This window comes from Carassius auratus, chromosome 2, assembly GCF_003368295.1.
Source record: "Carassius auratus strain Wakin chromosome 2, ASM336829v1, whole genome shotgun sequence".
Lineage (NCBI taxonomy): Eukaryota > Metazoa > Chordata > Actinopteri > Cypriniformes > Cyprinidae > Carassius > Carassius auratus.
Window position 1 is genome coordinate 22,966,754 of NC_039244.1, and position 21,939 is coordinate 22,988,692.

General features: G+C 36.3%; 1 pseudogene; it reads right to left on the reverse strand.

Annotated features, from left to right (window-relative positions):
• Positions 1 to 5,564: 5,564 nt before the first annotated feature.
• On the reverse strand, positions 5,565 to 20,288 carry LOC113041098 (NACHT, LRR and PYD domains-containing protein 3-like; annotated as a pseudogene).
• Between the last annotated feature and the right edge of the window lie 1,651 nt (positions 20,289 to 21,939).

Consider the following 21,939-nt stretch of genomic DNA (forward strand, 5'->3'; position numbering starts at 1 on the left):
CCGGAGTTCATACTACAGTACAGTAAGAATTCCAAAGAAAGTTTCTTTTATCGTCCTCTAAAAACATGCAAAAGCCTAGTTGACTCGAGAAAGATCCGACCCTGTTTTTATAAAAGTCTATGGATCCGACACGCCTATAAAAATAAAACTGAAAGGAAACCTACTATGGAAAGCCGTTGAAACATTTAGGCCCAATCCCAATTCTACCCCTTGGCCCTTCCCCTTTTCCCTACCCCTCTGTTTCGCGCGTTCACGTGAAGGGGTAGGGGTGTCTCGATTATCTTTTGGTTGGAGGGGTAGGGGTAAGGGTAAGGGCCAGATAGCCCTTCAAATGAAGATTTTTCGGGACCACACTTCAAACGAAGGGGAATGAATTATCTTGGCAACATGGCTGCTACAGCGAACAAAAAGACAAATAAATGTAAGCTTTTTTGGTATAAATAAAGATTTTAACGAAAAGTAATCATTTGTTTTATGTTACATTCAATTGTGAGTTCATATTAACGGTCATGTTACTCAAAGAAATGTTTGCAAAAAATCGCTAATATTTGCTAACGTCATATCATTACAGACTGCATGATAGTGCCACAGCATATGTCTGTTCAGGGCGATAACTGCCGTAGACATTGATGAGGGCTAGTCCCCCCAATAATTAGAATTCGCTAAACCATTTTCTCAAATATTGCCTATTCGAGAGAGAAAGAGAGAGAGAGAGAGAGAGAGAGAGAGAGAGAGAAATGTTAGTTGTGTGTATTCGCGTCAGTGCGTTTATCTTTTTACAGTGAGTTTACTTAAAAACACAGATTTTATCCTCTCGCTGCTGAAAAATATAATGTATCGATTCAGTATTTAAACTGTATTTAATAAAAGTCGTGGGGCATCGTTGACAAGTTTATTTTCTCATGGATGTGTGAGCTGCGCAATTTCCGATATGTGTGTGTGTCAGTAAGCAACTCATTAATACAGAACAATAATTAAAGGCTCTAATGAACACCAACACACCAGTATATGTGTGTATTGTAAGAGCTAGACGACAAATGATGAAATGTGACGGCATAGTAGTGGTGTCCCAATCCTTAGGGGAATATTTTCTAATAGGGACAAGGGGAAGGGGTAGGCAGAGGGGTAGGGTTAGGGGAAGGGGTATAAAATAGAATTGGGATTGGACCTTAATCTATAAGCCGTACTAGTATCTTTTTTTCATGGTAGCCTACTAGTACTCATCTTTTCCATTAAGTACTAGTACTAATTCATTAGGTACAAGTGCTTATTCTTTAGCTACTAGTGTTTATCATAGACTGTGGTGTTTATTCTTTAGGTACTAGTGTAAATTCTTTAGCTGCTAGTGTTTATTCTTTAGTTACTAGTGTTTATTAGTGTTTATTCTTTAGGTACTAGCATTTATTTTTAGGTACTAGTGTCTTTTGTAAAGTTACTAGTACTAATTTAGTCATTAGATACTAGTACTTAATCATTAGACACTAGTACTTATTTCAATAGTGACTAGTATTTAATTATGCTTTTCTTGTTAAAGGGGGGGTGAAATGCTCATTTTCACTCAATCTCCTGTTAATCTTGAGTACCTATAGAGTAGTACTGCATCCTTCATATCTCCAAAAAGTCTTTGGTTTTATTATATTTATAAAAGAAAAATAGTCTGTGCCCATTTTTTTCGGAAAAACACGAGCGTCTGGAGGCGTGACGTGTGGGCGGAGCTAAAGAATCACGAGCGCGAGTAGGCTTTTGCGTTGAGAGCGTTTGGAAGCTGTGAAATTACCGTGAAGAAAAAAAAAAAAAAATCCAAAACAAACCATGGCTAACAGTCAGATTCAGCCGTTTATTTATGATCCAGAATCAGATCCCGAGGCTGAAACTGAACGAGAGCAGCAGCAGCAACGACTACAACAGCGTCTCTATGTGGTATGTATTGAAACTGTATATATTTGCTTAGCGGTTTTGGAAAATGACTAAGTTCCACTTTATGTCGTCTTTTTTTTTTCTTTAAAGGTGTACAAGGTTTACTTGATGTGCTTACGCGCCAATAGTTAAGTTAACAACACAGAGATATTTGAAGCAGTTTTACTCACCGCCTGCGGTTCCAACACACAATTGTGACCCTTTTTCGTTGGGATTGCATCATCCTTAAGAAATAAACGATACGCAAATCCGGCGTCAAACTGGGCCTTGTTTGTAAAACAAGCATCTTCGACTATGGGAAGTCGTGGCCTGATGGTTAGAGAGTCGGACTCCCAATTGAAAGGTTGTGAGTTTGAGTCCCGGGCCGGCAGGAATTGTGGGTGGGGGGAGTGCATGTACAGTTCTCTCTCCACCTTCAATACCACGACTTAGGTGCCCTTGAGCAAGGCATTGAACCCCCAACTGCTCCCCGGAACAAACAAAAACACTTGCACAACTCCGTCGATGCTCTGTAAAAATAAACTTCGTCCACTGGTCCCTTAATGATTTTTTTTGGTAATCTGTGCAGGGTTGTCTTGCCCTCGCAACCAAAAATACACTTCTTTTGTGACATTTCGCGATGCTCTCGCTCTGATCAGTGAATGTCTCTGCTCCGCTCTGCTATACGGGAGCGCGCGCTCTTCCGGCAGAAGTGCCCTTAGGACCCATATAAGGAAATTTCCGCTCCATTTAACATCACACAGACCCATACTCGAAAAAAAACTTTCCGAAACTTGTGACAAACCGGAAGGAGTATTTTTGGAACAAAAATACTCCTTCAAACGTACAACTTAATTTTTGAAACTTTGTCCATGTTTAGCATGGGAATCCAACTCTTTAACAGTGTAAAAAACTCAGTATGCATGAAATAGCATTTCACCCCCCCCCCCCCCCTTAAGAAAAATATAGAACTAGTACTTATTTTGTAGTTACTAGTTACTTTTTAGACCAGAGATATCCTGAACTTAATAGATACTAGTACTACTTTCTAAATGTGCACTTCTGCCCAGTATGGTAATCGTATGTTGAATAATAATGAGCCAGCAACATATAGGAGCGAGATTAGAAAGGAAATAGATGGATGTACTTTTTTGAGAAAACCAAATAGAACAATAATAATTATTTGTACACAAGCACACAGAAAACATATTTTTGTCAGTTTTGTAAACACTGTACTTTCGTAAACATAGTAGCCTAATTTGTTTGTTGGCCATCGAGTGACCTCAGGTGGCAGGATGGAGATAAGACACAAATTTCATTATCTGTTATTTTCCTATTTTTCCTCCAGTAAAAACAATAAATATCATACAAGGGTTGTTTGTCAGCTTAATGTTACAACGACTTGCCATAAATTGACCCCGCCTACTGCCAGAAAGGTACTCTTAGAACTAACAAATAACTTTGGTTTTACTCAAATAAATAAATAAAATAAAAAATAAAACCTGATTACAATAGTTAAACCATGGTAATCACAAAGCTATCAAGATTTTGCTATACTTACCATAGTTTAGCCATGCTATTTACTACACATTTACTGTAATAAAACCATGGTTAATTTTCATAAGGGATGCATTACATCTTAATATTTTTCTTCTCTTTTCCATTAATTGTTAAAGTCACAAACATTCATTATTTGATTTCATGAAATACAAAGTAGTATTTAGTAGTAATAGTACTGCACAATTACTGACCAGAATTCACTTGGTATTTGTTTCTTATGAGATGTCTTTGTGTGTGTGTGTGTGTGTGTGTGTGTGTGTGTGTGTGTGTGTGTGTGTGTGTGTGTGTGTGTGTGTGTGTGTGTGTTCTCACAAAACTGATGAACTGATTTATAATGTATCAGTGTAGTTCACTAAAAAAACAAATATATATATATATATATATATATATATATATATATATATATATATATATATATATATATATATATATATATATACTCACCTAAAGGATTATTAGGAACACCGGTTCAATTTCTCATTAATGCAATTATCTAATCAACCAATCACATGGCAGTTGCTTCAATGCATTTAGCGGTGTGGTCCTGGTCAAGACAATCTCCTGAACTCCAAACTGAATGTCAGAATGGGAAAGAAAGGTAATTTCAGCAATTTTGAGCGTGGCATGATTGTTGGTACCAGACGGGCCGGTCTTAGTATTTCACAATCTGCTCAGTTACTGGGATTTTCACGCACAACCATTTCTAGGGTTTACAAAGAATGGTGTGAAAAGGGAAAAACATCCAGTATGCGGCAGTCCTGTGGGCGAAAATGACTTGTTGATGCTAGAGGTCAGAGGAGAATGGGCCGACTGATTCAAGCTGATAGAAGAGCAACTTTGACTGAAATAACCAGTCGTTACAACCGAGGTATGCAGCAAAGCATTTGTGAAGCCACAACACGCACAACCTTGAGGGGGACGGGCTACAACAGCAGAAGACCCCACCACTCATTTCCACTACAAACAGGAAAAAGAGGCTACAATTTGTACGAACTCAACAAAATTGGACAGTTGAAGACTGGAAAAATGTTGCCTGGTCTGATGAGTCTCGATTTCTGTTGAGACATTCAGATGGTAGAGTCAGAATTTGGCGTAAACAGAATGAGAACATGGATCCATCATGCCTTGTTACCACACTGTGCAGGCTGCTGGTGGTGGTGTAATGGTGTGGGGGATGTTTTCTTGCCACACTTTAGGCCCCTTAGTGCCAACTGGATATCGTTTAAATGCCACGTCCTACCTGAGCATTGTTTCTGACCATGTCCATCCCTTTATGACCACCATGTACCCATCCTCTGATGGCTACTTCCAGCAGGATAATGCACCATGTCACAAAGCTCGAATCATTTCAGATTGGTTTCTTGAACATGACAATGAGTTCACTGTACTAAAATGGCCCCCACAGTCACCAGATCTCAAGCCAATAGAGCCTCTTTGGGATGTGGTGGAACGGGAGCTTCGTGCCCTGGATGTGCAGCCCACAAATCTCCATCAACTGCAAGATGCTATCCTATCAATATGGGCCAACATTTCTAAAGAATGCTTTCAGCACCTTGTTGAATCAATGCCACATAGAATTAAGGCAGTTCTGAAGGCGGTCAAACACAGTATTAGTATAGTGTTCCTAATAATCCTTTAGGTGAGTGTATGCATGTGTATATATATATGTATATTTCAGTTCAGTAGTTTTGTGAATTTATGCTCTTAATTATTTTCACAGTATTGGCAGATATTCATTGTTCCAACATCAGTGCAGTAAACACTTTGAGTTTGTGCCCAAACCACCCAAAAAAAAAAAAAAAAAAAAAAAAAAATTCATTCATTCATTCATTAAAAAAAAAATTTATCCACCCCACGCATAATATAATTCATTAAAATATATTTTTCATGTGATCTGCTAATGTGAAAGTGCACACAGATGATAATGGTTTTACAAAGAGAAAATAAACTGTTAAAAGTTATAGAGTAATAGTTAAGATTCATGGATTCTGTACAAAGATGGTCTTTGCAACATTCTCAAATCATGCTGGAGAACACAATCATCGGGTTTTTATGCAAACTTATGGAGTACATAGAAGTAATATAATTTATAGTGAAATATTTATTTCTCAGAATTGCTGTGGTCTACTGGGTCCAGACATTAGTTCATCCACTAGATGAGGTTCCTCATTCTTCAGCAGTTTATAGAATTCTGCTTTTACAGTATCTCCTCCGGAGTGAAGAGCATCTAACAAGAGTCTTGTTTTCTCCTGTCGTGGTTCTAGAGCATGAACTTTACTGTAGATTTCATCTGGAATCATGTCTTTGGTCCTCAGACCATCAGCAATAGTCATCACTGATGAAACTCTCCGGATGAGTACATCTCGGTGTTTTTTCACAAATTCACATTCTGATTGAAAAAAATAATAATCGAATTACTTACCAGACAGGGTTGTTTGTGATAGAAGGAATAAGCTAATAGTAATGTCTTAAGGTTTATACCTGTGAGCCTTTTAGCACGAGGTTCTCCAACTTCGCTTGATGTTATTCCTAAAAAAAATAAAATAAAAATACATTTGATCTCTTAAGAAAATGTCATACTGTAAATACCTTGACAACTTTAATATTTGATGGTACTATTTTATGAACATAATTCACATTGGTAAAGATTACAGATCATAAAACTGAATTTATTACAATGGGTTAGAGAACATGGTAAACATTATTTAAATCACTTTTATAAAACAGCATAAATAGTTAATAAATTTTACATGTAAGGATCAACAGTCAGGCATAGCTATTATTAATATAACAAATAAACTGGTTCAAATTTATTTAAAAATACCACCAAAATTAACAAAAATGCTCAACAAAGTCAAGATAAGGGGGCAAAAAATGCCCCTGGATAAATTCACAGAATCTATTATGGGTGTCGTAATAAAAGTGAAAAAATGAATGTAAAGTGTCAATTCACATCATTACATTTAGACTGGCACATGTCGCATTAAGTCTCTTTTATGGCTCACAAATTCTCTCATCCTAAAAAACTAAGTTTTAATATGATGCAAGAACTTTGCAGCTGATTGTAACCGAATTGTATTTATTTATTTTTATTATTATTTATTTATTTATGCACAAAAGTGCACAACTCAGACTGAAATGAATGTCTTTGTTGCTGGAATATGATGTGTATTTTCCAAAAATGCAAAAACATTTGTATATCTATTTTATAAAACACCATTAATAATCAATATTACAATATTAAAAGCCATAATCAATATAATTTTTTATATATATATATATATAATATTGAAGCCCTAACCTGTAATGAGTTCCTGTTTTTTTTGTACATGGATATAACAGTTTATAATATTTTGACTGATTGAAGTAACTAGTTACATTTAAGTATTTGACATAAAATACAACATAGATACAATTAACAAAGCAATAAAAAAATTGCCCTTTCAAAAATGAATTTCCTTAGATGCACAATAGTATGTACTATGCACAGTAGTCTGCCATAATCAATGGATAAAAAAATACAGAAATAACATTTTAAACAGCAGGTAAGGGCACACCTATGGTTATCATATATATATATAGGATGCACAAAAATCAGCAATAGTTATAAGTGATAGATCTTGTATTGGTCTGACATTTGTTTATTATATTTACAGATTGTAAATGTAAATAATATATGTTCTTACTTGTTGTGTTTTTGTGGACCCCAAGAAGGTTAGCAGTGCTCTTCGGCACCGCTAATAGGGTCAAAACAAATAATACAATAATATAACTTCATAGCCATGATAAATTAAAGCATACTGAAATCCGTATTTCATGACATTCATTACCTGTGAGAGGTATTCGACGTCGTTCCCACACTTCCCTTTCTGTTTTATCCAAAAGACTCAGTACGATTTCCTCTTTGTTAACATCCACAAAAACTTCAAATGTAGGATGATAGTTTGGACCATAATTACACTCAAACGTCTCTGACTAAAAAAAAAAGCAATTTGAAGTTAAGAAAAATGACTCAAATAATCATTTAAACAAAAATTAATGCTGGTGCAAAAGGTTTCATAAGTGATGTATAAATCAACTAAAAAACAACCAAATCTACACTGAAATTGATAATCATACATGGTAATGTGAACAAACATTTTATTATTTTGCAATTATTTGAATATAATCAGATATGATGTTACCGCCGGCTGCACTGTAGATTCTTCTGGTTCACAACACAGATGGTATTCTGATTCTGGAATAAGTGAACACTTTGAACTGGTTTTGATATGTGTATTCTCTGTGTGCTGGTCCTTTACCTTGAGAGAAAAGACTGTTAGAAGAAGAAGAAGAAGAAGAAAATATATATATGTGTGTGTAACTCACACACAGTATAATGATACCTTTGACAGTGGAACGTTCCAGGGGAGTAAATGGACATCCAGTATGTTTTCACTCTGTTTCACAGTTATAGGTCGTAGAAAGAGAAGTACTTGGGCAATGACAGGAGAAGGAGGAAAGATCATTCTTTTTAAGATGCCAAAATGGGAGAGATCTCTGATGTCAATTATCACATGAGATTCAGTCACTTTCAGAGGATTCATTATTTCTACATTGCCGCTAGTGAAATGTGCTACAGCCAAACTGTCTTTGTTTTCCTCTGTAAAGCACATATAATTTTACATTTTTATTGTTGTCATTTTAAAATTTATTCAACAGATTTTCACAATAAAACTGAAATGTAGGCCTACACCCTTAAATATCTGGCTACAGATTCAAATAGTTACAAACTTAACACTTTATCATCCATTTATCTGATGGTAATTGTTTCTTATATGGATTTATCATCCATTTATCGGACGGTAATTGTTTCTTATGTGGACTTCTGTAAAAAATAAATGTACATATCACCTTTGTGATAAAACTCATGGATTCAGATGGCAATTTATTTACAGTAGAGGAGCGAGTTTTATGATCCTATGAACCTGGGAACACGCTATTTTCCACATACTGTACATTATTGTTGCTCCTCTATGCACTGCCTTGCATGATTTTTACAAGGCTCATCAGTCTGAAAAGCAGTGTCTGCTCTGATTGGCTAGCTATCCAGTGTGTTGTGATTGGCCGAATACCTCAAGCATGTGGCAGAAATTTTACAACCCTTAACATTATTGCGATCCCCTGGTCTGCTCAGAGCGAAGAGACATAAACATAAACGTGATATAAACATGATTTCTAGTCGTGTCCACTTTTGGAAGGCCAAACAAAGTAGTTTTGCTTTTAAAGTGAAACACACAGCATCTATACGAAATGGCGACAGCAACAACAATACTACAATGAGAATAAAAGGTACACCTTCTTTCTTTGCGTGAACATCTGGGCGGGGTTATGCAAATCTTCCCACATAGTGACGTAGAGGGTCATGTTAGAACGAGCTGTTTTAGGGGGGTGTGGACGAGTCTTAACTTTTATAAAGAATATCTCTTTGGATTTGAGACTTTGAAACTTTACAGATCTTCCTCATGCACCTAGATCTTAAGGGGAAATTTAAATTGCATCATATGACCCCTTTAAACACTGAGAGCCCTATTTTAATGATCTAAACACAAAGTGTAAAGCGCCGGGCGCAAGTGCACTCAGGGCGTGTCCAAATCCACTTTTGCTATTTTAACGACGGAAAAACAGTCCATGTGCCAGGGCACATTTCTGGAATGGGTTGTCCCTATTCTCTTAATTAGTAATGGCCGTAACGTTCAATAAACTAACCAGAGTGTCATTTCCCATTCCCTTTAAGAGCGAGATGCGCTCGCGCCACGGCGGATCACTATTTACACGATGGAATTTGTTGGCGGAAAAGCTGAACGCTTCTCAAGGTAAGAAACCGACTTAACTTCGCGCACGAGCAGATCATCTATGGGACAAGCAGGCATGCACCAAAGCTCCACACGATGAGTCAGTTAATATATATGTGTGTGTATTGGCAGGATTGTTCAATTAATTAGCCAATGTCATTCATCATTATAAGTAGTAATAGGCTGAATTGCAAATAGGTAGCCTAATTCTAATACACGCAATGACTATCCATCATTAAATTTTATATGTAGCCTACACAATAATATTATTTTACACTGTATTCCTTTTGTTTTTAATAGTTGGCATGTTTGTGTGATGCGCATCCCTGTGTGTAATAAGCAAAGTCAACGCACACTGTGGACCCGCCCGGAGGCGCATTTTCTACCAACACGCTCTTTAAATAACGAACAAAATATTGTGCCATTGACTTTAGACTAGGTTTTAGTTGGTCTATGGCGCAGTCTATTTTCAGCCCCTTAAAATGGCAATACGCCTGAACACACCTCTTTTTTAGACCAGCACGCCCCATTGGCGCACAAATGGGCGCAAATGCATTTGCTAATTAAATGATGTGGCGCTGGATGGGAAAATGCAAACAGCGCCAGACTGAAAGTAGCAAACTCACTTGCGCTGCGCCTTGCGTCGCATTGCGCCGGGTGTATGATAGGGCCCTGAATTTGGAATCGATCTCTTCTCATAAACTCAGTGATGTGGATTCAAATGGCAATTAAATTACAGTACCACACAACCTTGGTGATAAATGGTGAAAGTAACTTACGCCCCCCTGAGAAACAATTACCATCCGAATAGGATGTAAAAAATAAACCTACCACAGAATATTTCACAGTGAGGCAGATGCAGTCCTGAAACTGAACCATTAAAACAGTCAATGTTGTACAAGGGTCCTGCAGGCTTCATCTGACCCAAACCATCTAACAGACCAGGATTCCATGAGACCACTCTATACAGCACCTCTCCTTCACTCGCCATCACAAACACGAGGCTGGTCAGACTGCACTTAAACTGACCAGCATGTGGACACACAAACCTGGAGGACAGATCAAACATGTTAATGGTCATTAAGTTATAACTGCCATTTATTATGTATACTATACAGTGTAAATCGAAAGATTTGAGGGTGTAAGAATTTTAGCAAAATTAATGTAACCAAATCCAAATAATTTACAATTTACCAAAAACAGGGAAGAAGTTGCAGTATAGCAAAATACATTCAACAATAGTGAGGCAAAGTAAAGGAAAAGGGAAACTGCAACTGTGAATGGAAAAAATTTGAATTAAACTCCTTAACACTATTTTCTTATAAAAACAATAAAAACAATGTTCAATGCCTGTATGTATTCTTGCGTTTGTCCTCATCATCTCTCTGAACATGTTCAGGTTTGAACTCTTCTGCATGTTCTGAGGACTAATGTAAAAAAAAAAAAAGTTTATCCTTAAAAATATTCATTTGTTACACAATAATTTTATACAAACATTCTGAATAATCAAATTATTACTTCTGAAATCTAGTTGATTATACATCAACTAGATTCTAACCATAAATAACCATATCCAGATTCACAACAAAACATTACATAAATATCACAGAAAAAAAATCTTAATCGTTAGAATGAATTAAAATAATTTATTTATTTACTTAATAATTTTAATCCTGACTGTATGTTGTTATTTTGGTGGAATGCTTCAATATATCACCGAATATTTAATCCTGACATCAAGTGCGTAATGTTGTTGATGTTTAGCGATTTATACAAGTATTATTTTTTCAAGCCTAATGTGTGGATAGTTGCTACTCACTTGTTTTGATTGTGAATCTGAACTCTCAACTTTCAGGGTTCTGATGTGTTCACAGCACTTTAAACCATATTTCAACACCCAACCGTCTATACTTTTCAGAGGCATATTAAACCGATCTATCAAAACCAACTGTTCCAAAACTTTCCCAACGAAGCTCTTCTCATGGAGCTCATAGAGACAATGGAGAATGAACAGCATGTGTTCATTATGATATATCTGTGAACACTGATGGATCCATTCCTTAAGCTGGATTTCTATGTTGACAGAGACGGTCATGTTATGCTTTTCAAAGAATGAGGAGGTCCATTCTTTCTTACAGAGACCACAGAGGAACAGAATCACAGGCTGCAGCAGATTTGCATGTCTTACTTCTACATCTGCCTTTGAAAAGTCTCTATCAGACCAACAGGACAAAGCCCATGCTCTCTCTACAGTGTGAAGCAGCTCTCTCACTTTCACTTTGGACTCTGCTTCATCCAGAAGGACATAGTAGAGAGCAGTGAAGAACTCCTGAAAGCTGAAATGCATGAAACCGAACATTGTCTCCTGGTGGATTTTCTCCTTAAGAGGAACTTGAGCAGGAATGGTTTGTCAGCAGTGTCTGAAATTGTGTCATAAACAGTTTTTTCGTCAAACAAGACTTGTTGTTCCAGCATCCCTCTCTCTGCCAGCTGACCCAGACTCCTCAGCAGACTCGGGACAGACTGACTCAAACCATGGCAGTTACGCTCCAGTAGAGTGGACACAAAGTCAAGATAGATAGTGGTGGTGGTTTCCAGTCCACTCGTCACATCTGCACCATCACTGAACCTCTCTCTCATAACCGTGCAGATGATCCAGCAGATGACAGGGATGGAGCAGGCAGTGAAGAGAGTTTCATTTACTCTCACACATTCATAGGCTTTCCTGAAGAGCTCCTCATTCTGGAAGAACTTCTGGAAGTACTCCTTCACCCCCTTCTCAGAGAAACCCATAATCTCTGTGAAACGCTGATGTCCTTTAAGCAACATTCCCTGTGGGACCTCAGTTCTAGTAGTGATCAGCCGGACACATCTGGGCAGGATTCGTTTACTAAGAATGGAATAAACTATGACCTCAGGTGGGGCTTTCTGTAATTTGGATGAAATGCAGAGTTCACAATGCATGAATCTAAGATCATCAAATCCGTCAATGATGAAGAGCACTCTCTGTGATGAGTTCTGTAACATCTTTGAGATCTGATCTGACGATAAACCACAATTCCAGCTCAAGAGCTCAATCAAGTTCATCTCCTCAGAAATACACTTCAGCTCTTCACACCTCAGGTAGAAAACTAGATTAAAGTGTCTGAGGTAAGGACTTCCAGATGCCCAGTCCAATATAATCTTTTGAGAGATGAAAGATTTTCCACTACCAGAATTTCCTTGAAGAATGACAGATGCTGGATAATACATATGCATGTCTGATTTATTAAACAACTCCTCCACATTGATATTCTGAAAACGGCCTTTTTTATTTTTCTGAATAATCACAGGTTCAGTGTAGAGGGCAGCCAGTGAGACTCTTTCACTAGAGAAACTGCTCTCATTCCTATGTTCATATTTCCGTTTGATTGACTCCTTATACTGACATACTAGAGGAAAAAAGAAAACATTATTTATCCCCCATAATGCAAAATGTTAAACAATTGGAGAATAATCAAATAATAAAGTCATCCTGTGATGAAATTTTTGTTTAACAGCATTGAACAGACAATCATTTGAAACAAGAATGGATCTTTTACAAATGACTAAAGTTTAACTTATTGCATTGAATTACTAAATAACCTGGTTTATTATTTCTGTTTTAATAACTAAATAAATATGACCTTCAGCGTACTAACTGCTTGGTCAAGCAGTTTTACTATTATTCTGGTAGAGTTCTCATAAGTCATTTGATTTTCTTAGTGCAGACACAAATACAGCAGCTAATTATAATGTTAATCAGCAATCAAAGAAGAGTCTCATTTTTAAAAGAGACAATATGAACCTACTGTGGGTTATAGGGAGTAGTTCAGTAGGATCATGGTCTCCATATGGAGGGAAACTGTGCCACTTGATTAAGAGAGAATGATGAGTAAGCAGCTCATTAAAAGGAAGTAAACAGACACACAAAACATTGGTTGAAAATAAAGAGTTTTCAAGTGCTTATTAGTTCCCCAAGGTCTCATTATATCAAATACACATTGTACAATACAGTTTCACATCACTTACAGGATAATATGACTGAGATTTCATCACTGTGCCTGGCCCTGATTAAAAAAAGAACTTGTTAGAGCTCATGTCAACTGGAGTAAGAGTTGAAGTGCAACTTAATCTGATTTTGATTTAGCAGAAAAAACGTTTGTGCCCAATGCTTTCTATTCTAGTAAAGACACCATAATCTGATTTCCTAGGACACTGGGTTTCTTAGTGCAAACACAGACACAGATTCAATGTTCATTAGCAATAAAAGTAGAGCTCTCATTTAAAATAGAGAATATGAACCAACCATGTGTTGCAGCGAGTGGTTCGATCCAGTCATGCTCTCCATATGGTGGGCAACTGTGCCACTTGATAAAGAAAGAATGATGAGTGTTTAAGCAGTTCATGAACATGAAGTAAACAGACATAAACAACACTCGTTGAAATTAATGGGCTTTCAAGTGCTTTTTGGTTCCCCAAGGTCTCATTGTATCAAATACACATTGTACAGTACAGTTTTTCATCACTTACAGGATAATAGGACTGAGGTTTCATCATTGTGTCTGGCCCTGATTGAAAAAAAATGGTTAGAGCTCATGTCAGTTGGAATTAGGGCAAAAACATTTTGATTCGAGGTTGATTTAGCATAAACAATTTGCCCTATGCTTGTTACTCTGATAGATAACTTATAATCTTTCAACAAAAAAACTCAAGGGGAGCTCAAAGAATAACAATGCGAGCATTCTGTTCAGAGTAAAAGTGCAGTCACATTTACCATTGCTAAGTGAAACTTCCAATAGGAATCCACACAAATCGAGCGCAGCGTTAGTTCAGTCAGGCCACGGAGGTAAGGCTGTGAACAGCTGATGCGGTCAGCTGTCAAATCGCTCCAATCACCACCTCTCTCCTATTAGACACCGGACATATATATACGTGGCACTACTGCTCGGTAAGTATGCTCAACTGCTCGCAACCCTCCCTCCATCCCCATTATAAGCATGAGCACACTACTGCACACCTTCTGGCTGTCGTCTTGTTTGTTTCAGATCACTAAGGCTTCCAAAAATCTTAGCTGGCATGGACCTCACTCCAGAGAGACCCATCTTCATAATCCAGGCTACAGGATAGACGTACCACTGCCACATCTACATGATTATCACCGTTTGCTTTAAAGACTTTATTAAAAGTCTTAATTATTATGTATTTCTAAATTCATGGTTCCAGGGGGTTAATGTTAAAGCTCTTGTATGTTCAGTTATTTGGAGCAAGAACCCCATAAGGAACCATACCGCCAAAGATAAATTGTGTTCAATAAACTCAAGTAAACTTGCCAAAGTGGTTCCTGTCTGAACTGGGTGTTTCGCACAAGGGCTGAAAAAGTTTTCCACACAGATTTCGCTCATGTTTAAGCTGGTCACACAAATTTACTGCACTGAACCAACAGAAAGCTACTTCATTTAAAAGTGACTTCTGTGTTGCTTCAAGTTTCTCAACACTACTGACAAAAGCAATTGCAATGTACCTTTTTTTGGACACAAAAAAAAAAAAAAAAATGTGCCTTTCTTGTGAGATGTTTTTCTCAGTGTACTAACAAAATAAATGTAAAAAACCTAGGACTACATGATTTCTTTTATTTTTTCTTTATTTTTTTATTTATTACATGTGTAAGTTTTAACCAGATCTTACTTTGTAAATGAACAATTGCCAAGTCAAAAAAGCAAGTAAAAGGTGCAGTGACCAATACTGACTATACAAAAGTTATGGGTTGTTTGGATTTGGATTTGTTCATTTTGAAGGAATCTTTAATGTGACTTGGGACAAATGAGCCATCTCGGGGAGTGATTCGATAAGTCATGCATTCGCAACTCCCTATGGGTTCTGTACTGAAATAAGTCTATAAGTTCACCTGTTTCGAGTCTTCGTTTTTTTAAGTCATTCGAGACACATGACAGGCCCATACTTAACCCAATGTAGTTTGAGCCAGAAACAGAATTGGTCTGCATTTCCAAAAACATCATAAGCCTAAGTTGATTGTAGATCCTCTGTGACACAACCTGTCAAAAGTCTTATATAAACGCCATAGCGTAAGTCTTAAAAGTTCTCAAAGGTGCAACAGCATGTTCATTTATATGTTTTCGATGCAGATTGCAAATGGCTGTACATTTATTTGTGTTTTTAACTTGATGAGAGTGAAATGAAACTGTCTGAACGCGAAGCTGTGATGTTTTCTGTGTTGTCTGTCTCCCTTCTTCCCCCTCCTCCGCTCCGCTGCGCACCAAGCCCACTTGGGGGGGGGGGGGTTCATGACCCTTTAAAGGCACTTTGGTTTATCGCAATAATTGTGAGTTTGTCAATTCTGAGGACACAAACCAGAAGTTTAGGATATACAGTACAGGTGCATCTCAATAAATTAGAATGTAGTGGAAAAGTTCATTTATTTCAGTAGTTCAACTGTATTAAATAAATTCAATGCACACAGTGAGAAGTTTAAGCATTTGGTTATTTAAATTGTGATAATTTTGGCTCACATTTAACAAAACCCCACAAATTCACAATGTGACGAGTGGCGCGGGGCCGAGAGCCATGGGAACGGAGCAAGGCCAGTGGAGTGATTGGGAAATGAGCGACACCTGCTCCTCTCGTCACACACTATGTCAACAAATTAGAATATAGTGACATGCCAATCAGCTAATCAACTCAAAAGACCTGCAAAGGTTTCAAAATGCTCTCTCAGTTTGGTTCACTAGGCTACACAATCATGGGGAAGACTGCTGATCTGACAGTTGTCCAGAAGACAATCATTGACACCCTTCACAAGGAGGGTAAGCCACAAACATTCATTGCCAAAGAAGCTGGCTGTTCACAGAGTGCTGTATCCAAGCATGTTAACAGAAAGTTGAGTGGAAGGAAAAAATATGAAAGAAAAAGATGCACAACCAACCGAGAGAACCGCAGCCTTATGAGAATTGTGAAGCAAAATTGTTTCAAGAATTTGAGTGAACACCAAAAGGAATGGACTGAGGCTGGGGTCAAGGCATCAAGAGCCACCACACACAGACGTGTCAAGGAATTTGGCTACAGTTGTTGTATTCCTCTTGTTAAGCCACTCCTGAACCACACACAACATCAGAGGCGTCTTACCTGGGCTAAAGAGAAGAACTGGACTGTTGCCCAGTGGTCCAAGGTCCTCTTTTCAGATGAGAGCAAGTTTTGTATTTCATTTGGAAACCAAGGTCCTAGAGTCTGGAGGAAGGGTGGAGAAGCTCACAGCCCAGAGTAAGTCCAGTGTTAAGTTTCCACAGTCTGTGATGATTTGGGCTGCAATGTCATCTGCTGGTGTCAGTCCATTGTGTTTTTTGAAAACCAAAGTCACTGCACTCGTTTACCAAGACATTTTGGAGCACTTCATGCTTCCTTCTGCTGACCAGCTTTTTGAAGATGCTGATTTCATTTTCCAGCAGGATTTGGCACCTGCCCACACTGCCAAAAGCACCAAAATTTGGTTAAATGACCATGGTGTTGGTGTGCTTGACTGGCCAGCAAACTCACCAGACCTGAACCCCATAGAGAATCTGTGGGCTATTGTCGATATGAGAAACAAGAGACCAAACAATGCAGATGAGCTGAAGGCCAATGTCAAAGAAACTTGGGCTTCCAGACCACCTCAGCAGTGCCACAAACTGATCACCTCCATGCCACGCCGAATTGAGGCAGTAAATAAAGCAAAAGGAGCCCCTACCAAGTATTGAGAGCATGTACAGTAAATGAACATACTTTCCAGAAGGCCAACAATTCACTAAAAATGTTTTTTTTTATTTTTTTTTATTGGTCTTATGAAGTATTCTAATGTGTTGGTGGGTTTTTGTTAAATGTGAGTTAAAATCATCACAATTAAAAGAACGAAAGACTTAAACTACTTCAGTCTGTGTGCATTGAATTTATTTAATACACGAGTTTCACAGTTTGAGTTGAATTACTGAAATAAAATAACTTTTCCACTAGATTCTAATTCATTGAGATGCACCTGTAAACTCATGATTCTGAGTCGAGCAGAAAAGAGAGAATGACAATTTGATTTATGCCGAAATGTGAGATATAATCTTGGAATTTCGATTTAAAAAATTTTTTTAAATATAAAATAAAAAATATTATTATTATTATTATTTTTAATTTTTTTATTTTATGGCTTCCATAGACTGCTATATTAAAGCTGTCACTATGACGTTCCATGGCTTTTGGATTTTCGCAAAAATAAGCTTTGTATTTAACCATAGTTCATGATACTTACACATTTTGTCCATCAAGAAAATCTTCACAAAATAATATAACTTTTGTGAATTTTGAAGCCTGAATACAAGCGCATGAACTTAAAAACTAACCTTGGCTATATAACTACACCTCACTTGCCTTCAATTTCACCACCACCATGCTTCTGACAACGTTTTGGATCATACATACATTTGATTATAAAATATACATATCTATAAATGATTTGTTGCCTTTTAATGCACCTTATTTCAAAAATGTACAGAAAAGGGGTGTAAATCCTGCACCTAATTATTGCAATCTTAGATATGTTTGCTCCTATTAACATTATTTTAGTTATGTTATATATACTATTATAGTTTTTATTGATGTTTGAATACACTTATTTTTTCAGGTTTAATTATAATTTAAGTTAACTCTATGGCAAATAAATTATTTTAAACTTCAATTATAAATCATATATTATATACATATTATAACAGTGCCCTGCTGACTACCTTAGATGTTTGCCTGATTTGTTCGACAGCGTAGCATGCTAAAATGTCCCATATTTGATAACTTTAATTTAATAACAACAAGTAGAGTTTGTTTCAAGCAAGGGGGAAAAAGAAGAAGAACGTGTAGGCTACCCATCAACAAGACATTTGCAAATTTCTTTGCATTGACGAGTGCTATGCAAAGTTTACTATTCAAATTTACCACAGTGAGAGATGATGCTAATATCAGTGTGTACAATTGACAAAGTCCCATTCAAGGAAAGTCTGTTCTCTTGACGACCATATTTGTATTGCCTCCGGCATGTTGTTTTGGGCATGCAAGACGAGTCCTATCTATTTGAATGGGGAAATACTGAAATCTCAAAAACTGCCTTATACATCGCCAATTAATTAAATATCCCAACAAGCAACAAAATATGACATGAATTGTCACACAAATATGGTTTCTTACACTCAAATATCATTCAAATATAATATTCTAGGCTAGAGTGACCAAGCCAATATGTGCTGTGTCTTAAGCCTGGAATACACATGACTTTTAAAATATGAAAAGATTTTTAAAACACTAGGCACATCCATTGGTAAAAACCTCGCCCATTCACATATTGTTTTATTTTTGTCATGCGTCTCCGAGCAACCCTTGAACGTCTGGTAGTGAGTGATTCTCATGTGATGATGGCCGGTTTTCCTTTGTCACTAATTAAAAAGTCAGTAATTGTATGATGCATAGTGTTTTAAAAATCTGTTCAGATTTTAAAGAGGTCATATGATGTGATTTCAAATTTTCCTTTAGAGTGTTACAAGCTGTTTGTGCATAGATAAGATCCCTAAAGTTGCAAAGTCTCAAACCCAAAGAGATATTCTTTATAAAAGTTAAGACTCGTACAAATTATGACCTTCTGTTATGAAACAGGACATCGATTTCATACACTGTAGAATACACCAGGACTTAAAGCATGTTTCTTACACATTTTGGGAGACACAACAAATGAATGGAGAAATAATTATAAATCAATATTTCATATTTCATTCTATGTTGACCCAAATACATTTTATTATGCAAATTAGATATTTTATTGATACATTGTATATAATGCAAAAACTTGTTTATGGCCATTTACACACATTTTGCATTAAGAAAAATGTTTATATATATATATATATATATATATATATATATATATATATATATATATATATATATATATATATATATTTCATAAAATAGTTGAGAATCATCTTTATATAAAATTTAGTATAAAAAAAATGAAAATTGATTTGTGATTAAAAAACCCAATTGTTTTTGCCTAATTATGTATATTCATGTTATTAAAAATAAAAAATAAAAAAAGGGCACGACAGGACTTTTTATAGACCTGATGTCCTCTACAGATAATTAGGCCTCACAGACTTTTTCACAAAAAAGAAAAAAAAAAAGAAAAAAAATGCTGATGCTCTAAACAGTATAATGACATGACAAAATATTAAATTCACAAAACTTTTTTTTCTCTGTTAGTCAGAGGAACATAACCACAAAAGTCACAAAAATTGCCAAAAAAAAAAAAAAAAATATATATATATATATATATATATATATATATATATATATATATATATATATATAATTTTATTTTTATTTTATTTATTTTTTATATAACCTTGTTTAGAAAAGAGTTCTAAATAAATAATTCAACAACAAAGCCAGCTACTCAATACATGAATAGGTGCAATGGAGCCTCTAATCCCTAACATCATACAACCCACCCATGGACCAGCCACAGCAAACAAACAACTAAATAAATATGGTCTACATTTATAGAATATGTAATAACCAAGACAATGTAAACAAATAGAACCTTGTCTCATGAAAGATTCACATTTGGAGTGATGTGAGAAAGTGTTAACTTGTTTATTTATAGGGCTAATAATGATATATAAAAATATATGCAAAGAAAACCTATGCATGTCATAGAAACAGATATATTTTCAAGAATGTCAAAAGAACATCAAATAGAACCTAAAACATCCGCACTCATTACTTTTCTACTCACTGTCAGCATTCGAGACCTCCATCTGCGCTGTACTTAGAACACAGAATGTTAAAGAATTGTCTGAAAGTTCATATGAAAATCAGGTTATAAATGTGTTTTGTCAATAGAGTCGTCAGTTGGAAGGATGTAGGGAGGAACAAGGTACTACCACAACGCGGAAGAGGTCTGTTGGGAGCATGCGGAGGTAAGACTAAAAGCAGCCGAACATCCCGTCTTTTTAGGCAACAACCAGAGATGGGTGTCATCGTGGTTAATAAAGTATGTTGAATGGGACTGCATTTGTATTTACTGTGATTACAGTTTAATAAAAACATTATAAATTGTCCTTCCCACGTTATTCAAAACAGCGAATAAATTATAAATAGAAAGTGACTATACCTGACTTTGATATATCACGAGTTTAAGCACTCTCCAAAAAAAATAAATAAATAAATAAATAAAAACATATTCACTGAAGCGGTATACACTGTGAAATGAATCACTTACATTGTACTTGCAAGTCAGAGAACGCGAGCGCAATTAAAAAGATTTTGAGTCTAGATGAGTTTCAGTGATGCCTCATCTGAAAGCCTCTGATTGGCCATTGCATTCCTCAGCTCAACAGAAATGTGTGTGATTGGTTAAAAATTTGTGGCTAAGCCCTCATCAGCCTATGGTTGGGAGTAGTGGTCGTTTCATTAACGAAGACTATGACGAAAAATGTTCTTTAACCAGCTTTTTTCCCATGACTAAGACAAGACGAAGAGGATACAGTAAGGTCAATAAACTAACTAAGACTATATCAACATTTCGTTGACGGTTTAAAACGACATTAAAATGAGTGTAAAAAGATAAAATCTTTTCCATATTTATTTATATATATTATATATTTTCGTCAAAAAAAGAAGACAATTTTATTGCAGACTGCTCAACACGCCTCTACTGCGTGATAGAGGTCTACACGGGACCAAAAATTCGAAAGTTGGACCCAGCTCGTGCGGAACCGAGAAATGTCAACAGCTACTACCCAGAACCGACGCATAACATACGCTATTTGAAAGCTGAACCCGATCCCGTCCGGGAAGACACGAGTACGGTTGTCAGAACAGTTCTAATTTCCGAATCAGAGCTTCGCTGTTACATTTTCTGCCAGGTGGCTTTTGCTTATTTTAAGCAATCTGGCAACCATGCGCACGCGCTCACTCCACATGCACCGCAGATGAACTGAAAAACATACAAGCTGGAATTTAGCGGTCTAAATGAAAGCGTCCTTCGGTCTTTCAGATCGGTCTGTGTTCTGTTCTGAGATCTCGACATGTTATTTGTGATTTGGATCGCTGAATAAATGCCCTTAGCTACTCAAACGCCTGTTTTAATAGAGAAATTGACTATTGTAATTTTTGTAATTAGTGGAATTACTAGGATAATTTAACTTATTTACACTGATGTTTCTCGTTTGTTTTATCTGTTTTCATAATATATACAGAAAGATTGCATAAGTCTTTGGTTTTGATTTATATAATAAAAGGTAGGCTATATAAATTAGATGAGGTAAAACGTGTGTCCACATTTTATTGAGTTGTTCTTTCTGGAGAAAGTGCAATACCTGAAATGCAATAGTACATTTCTCAAATGACAAAAATCATTACGATTTTAATTTTTCTGAAAAAAAAAAGATCATACAGTTCATTGAATAAACAAAAACGGAACAAGTTTGTCTAAATATGATAACAGAAATGTACATTTGAGTAAGGCTAAGACTAAATGAAAAATTGCTGCCAAAATGAATACTGCTTTACGGTTAACTAATAATAATCTTATTGCTAAAATGTTATG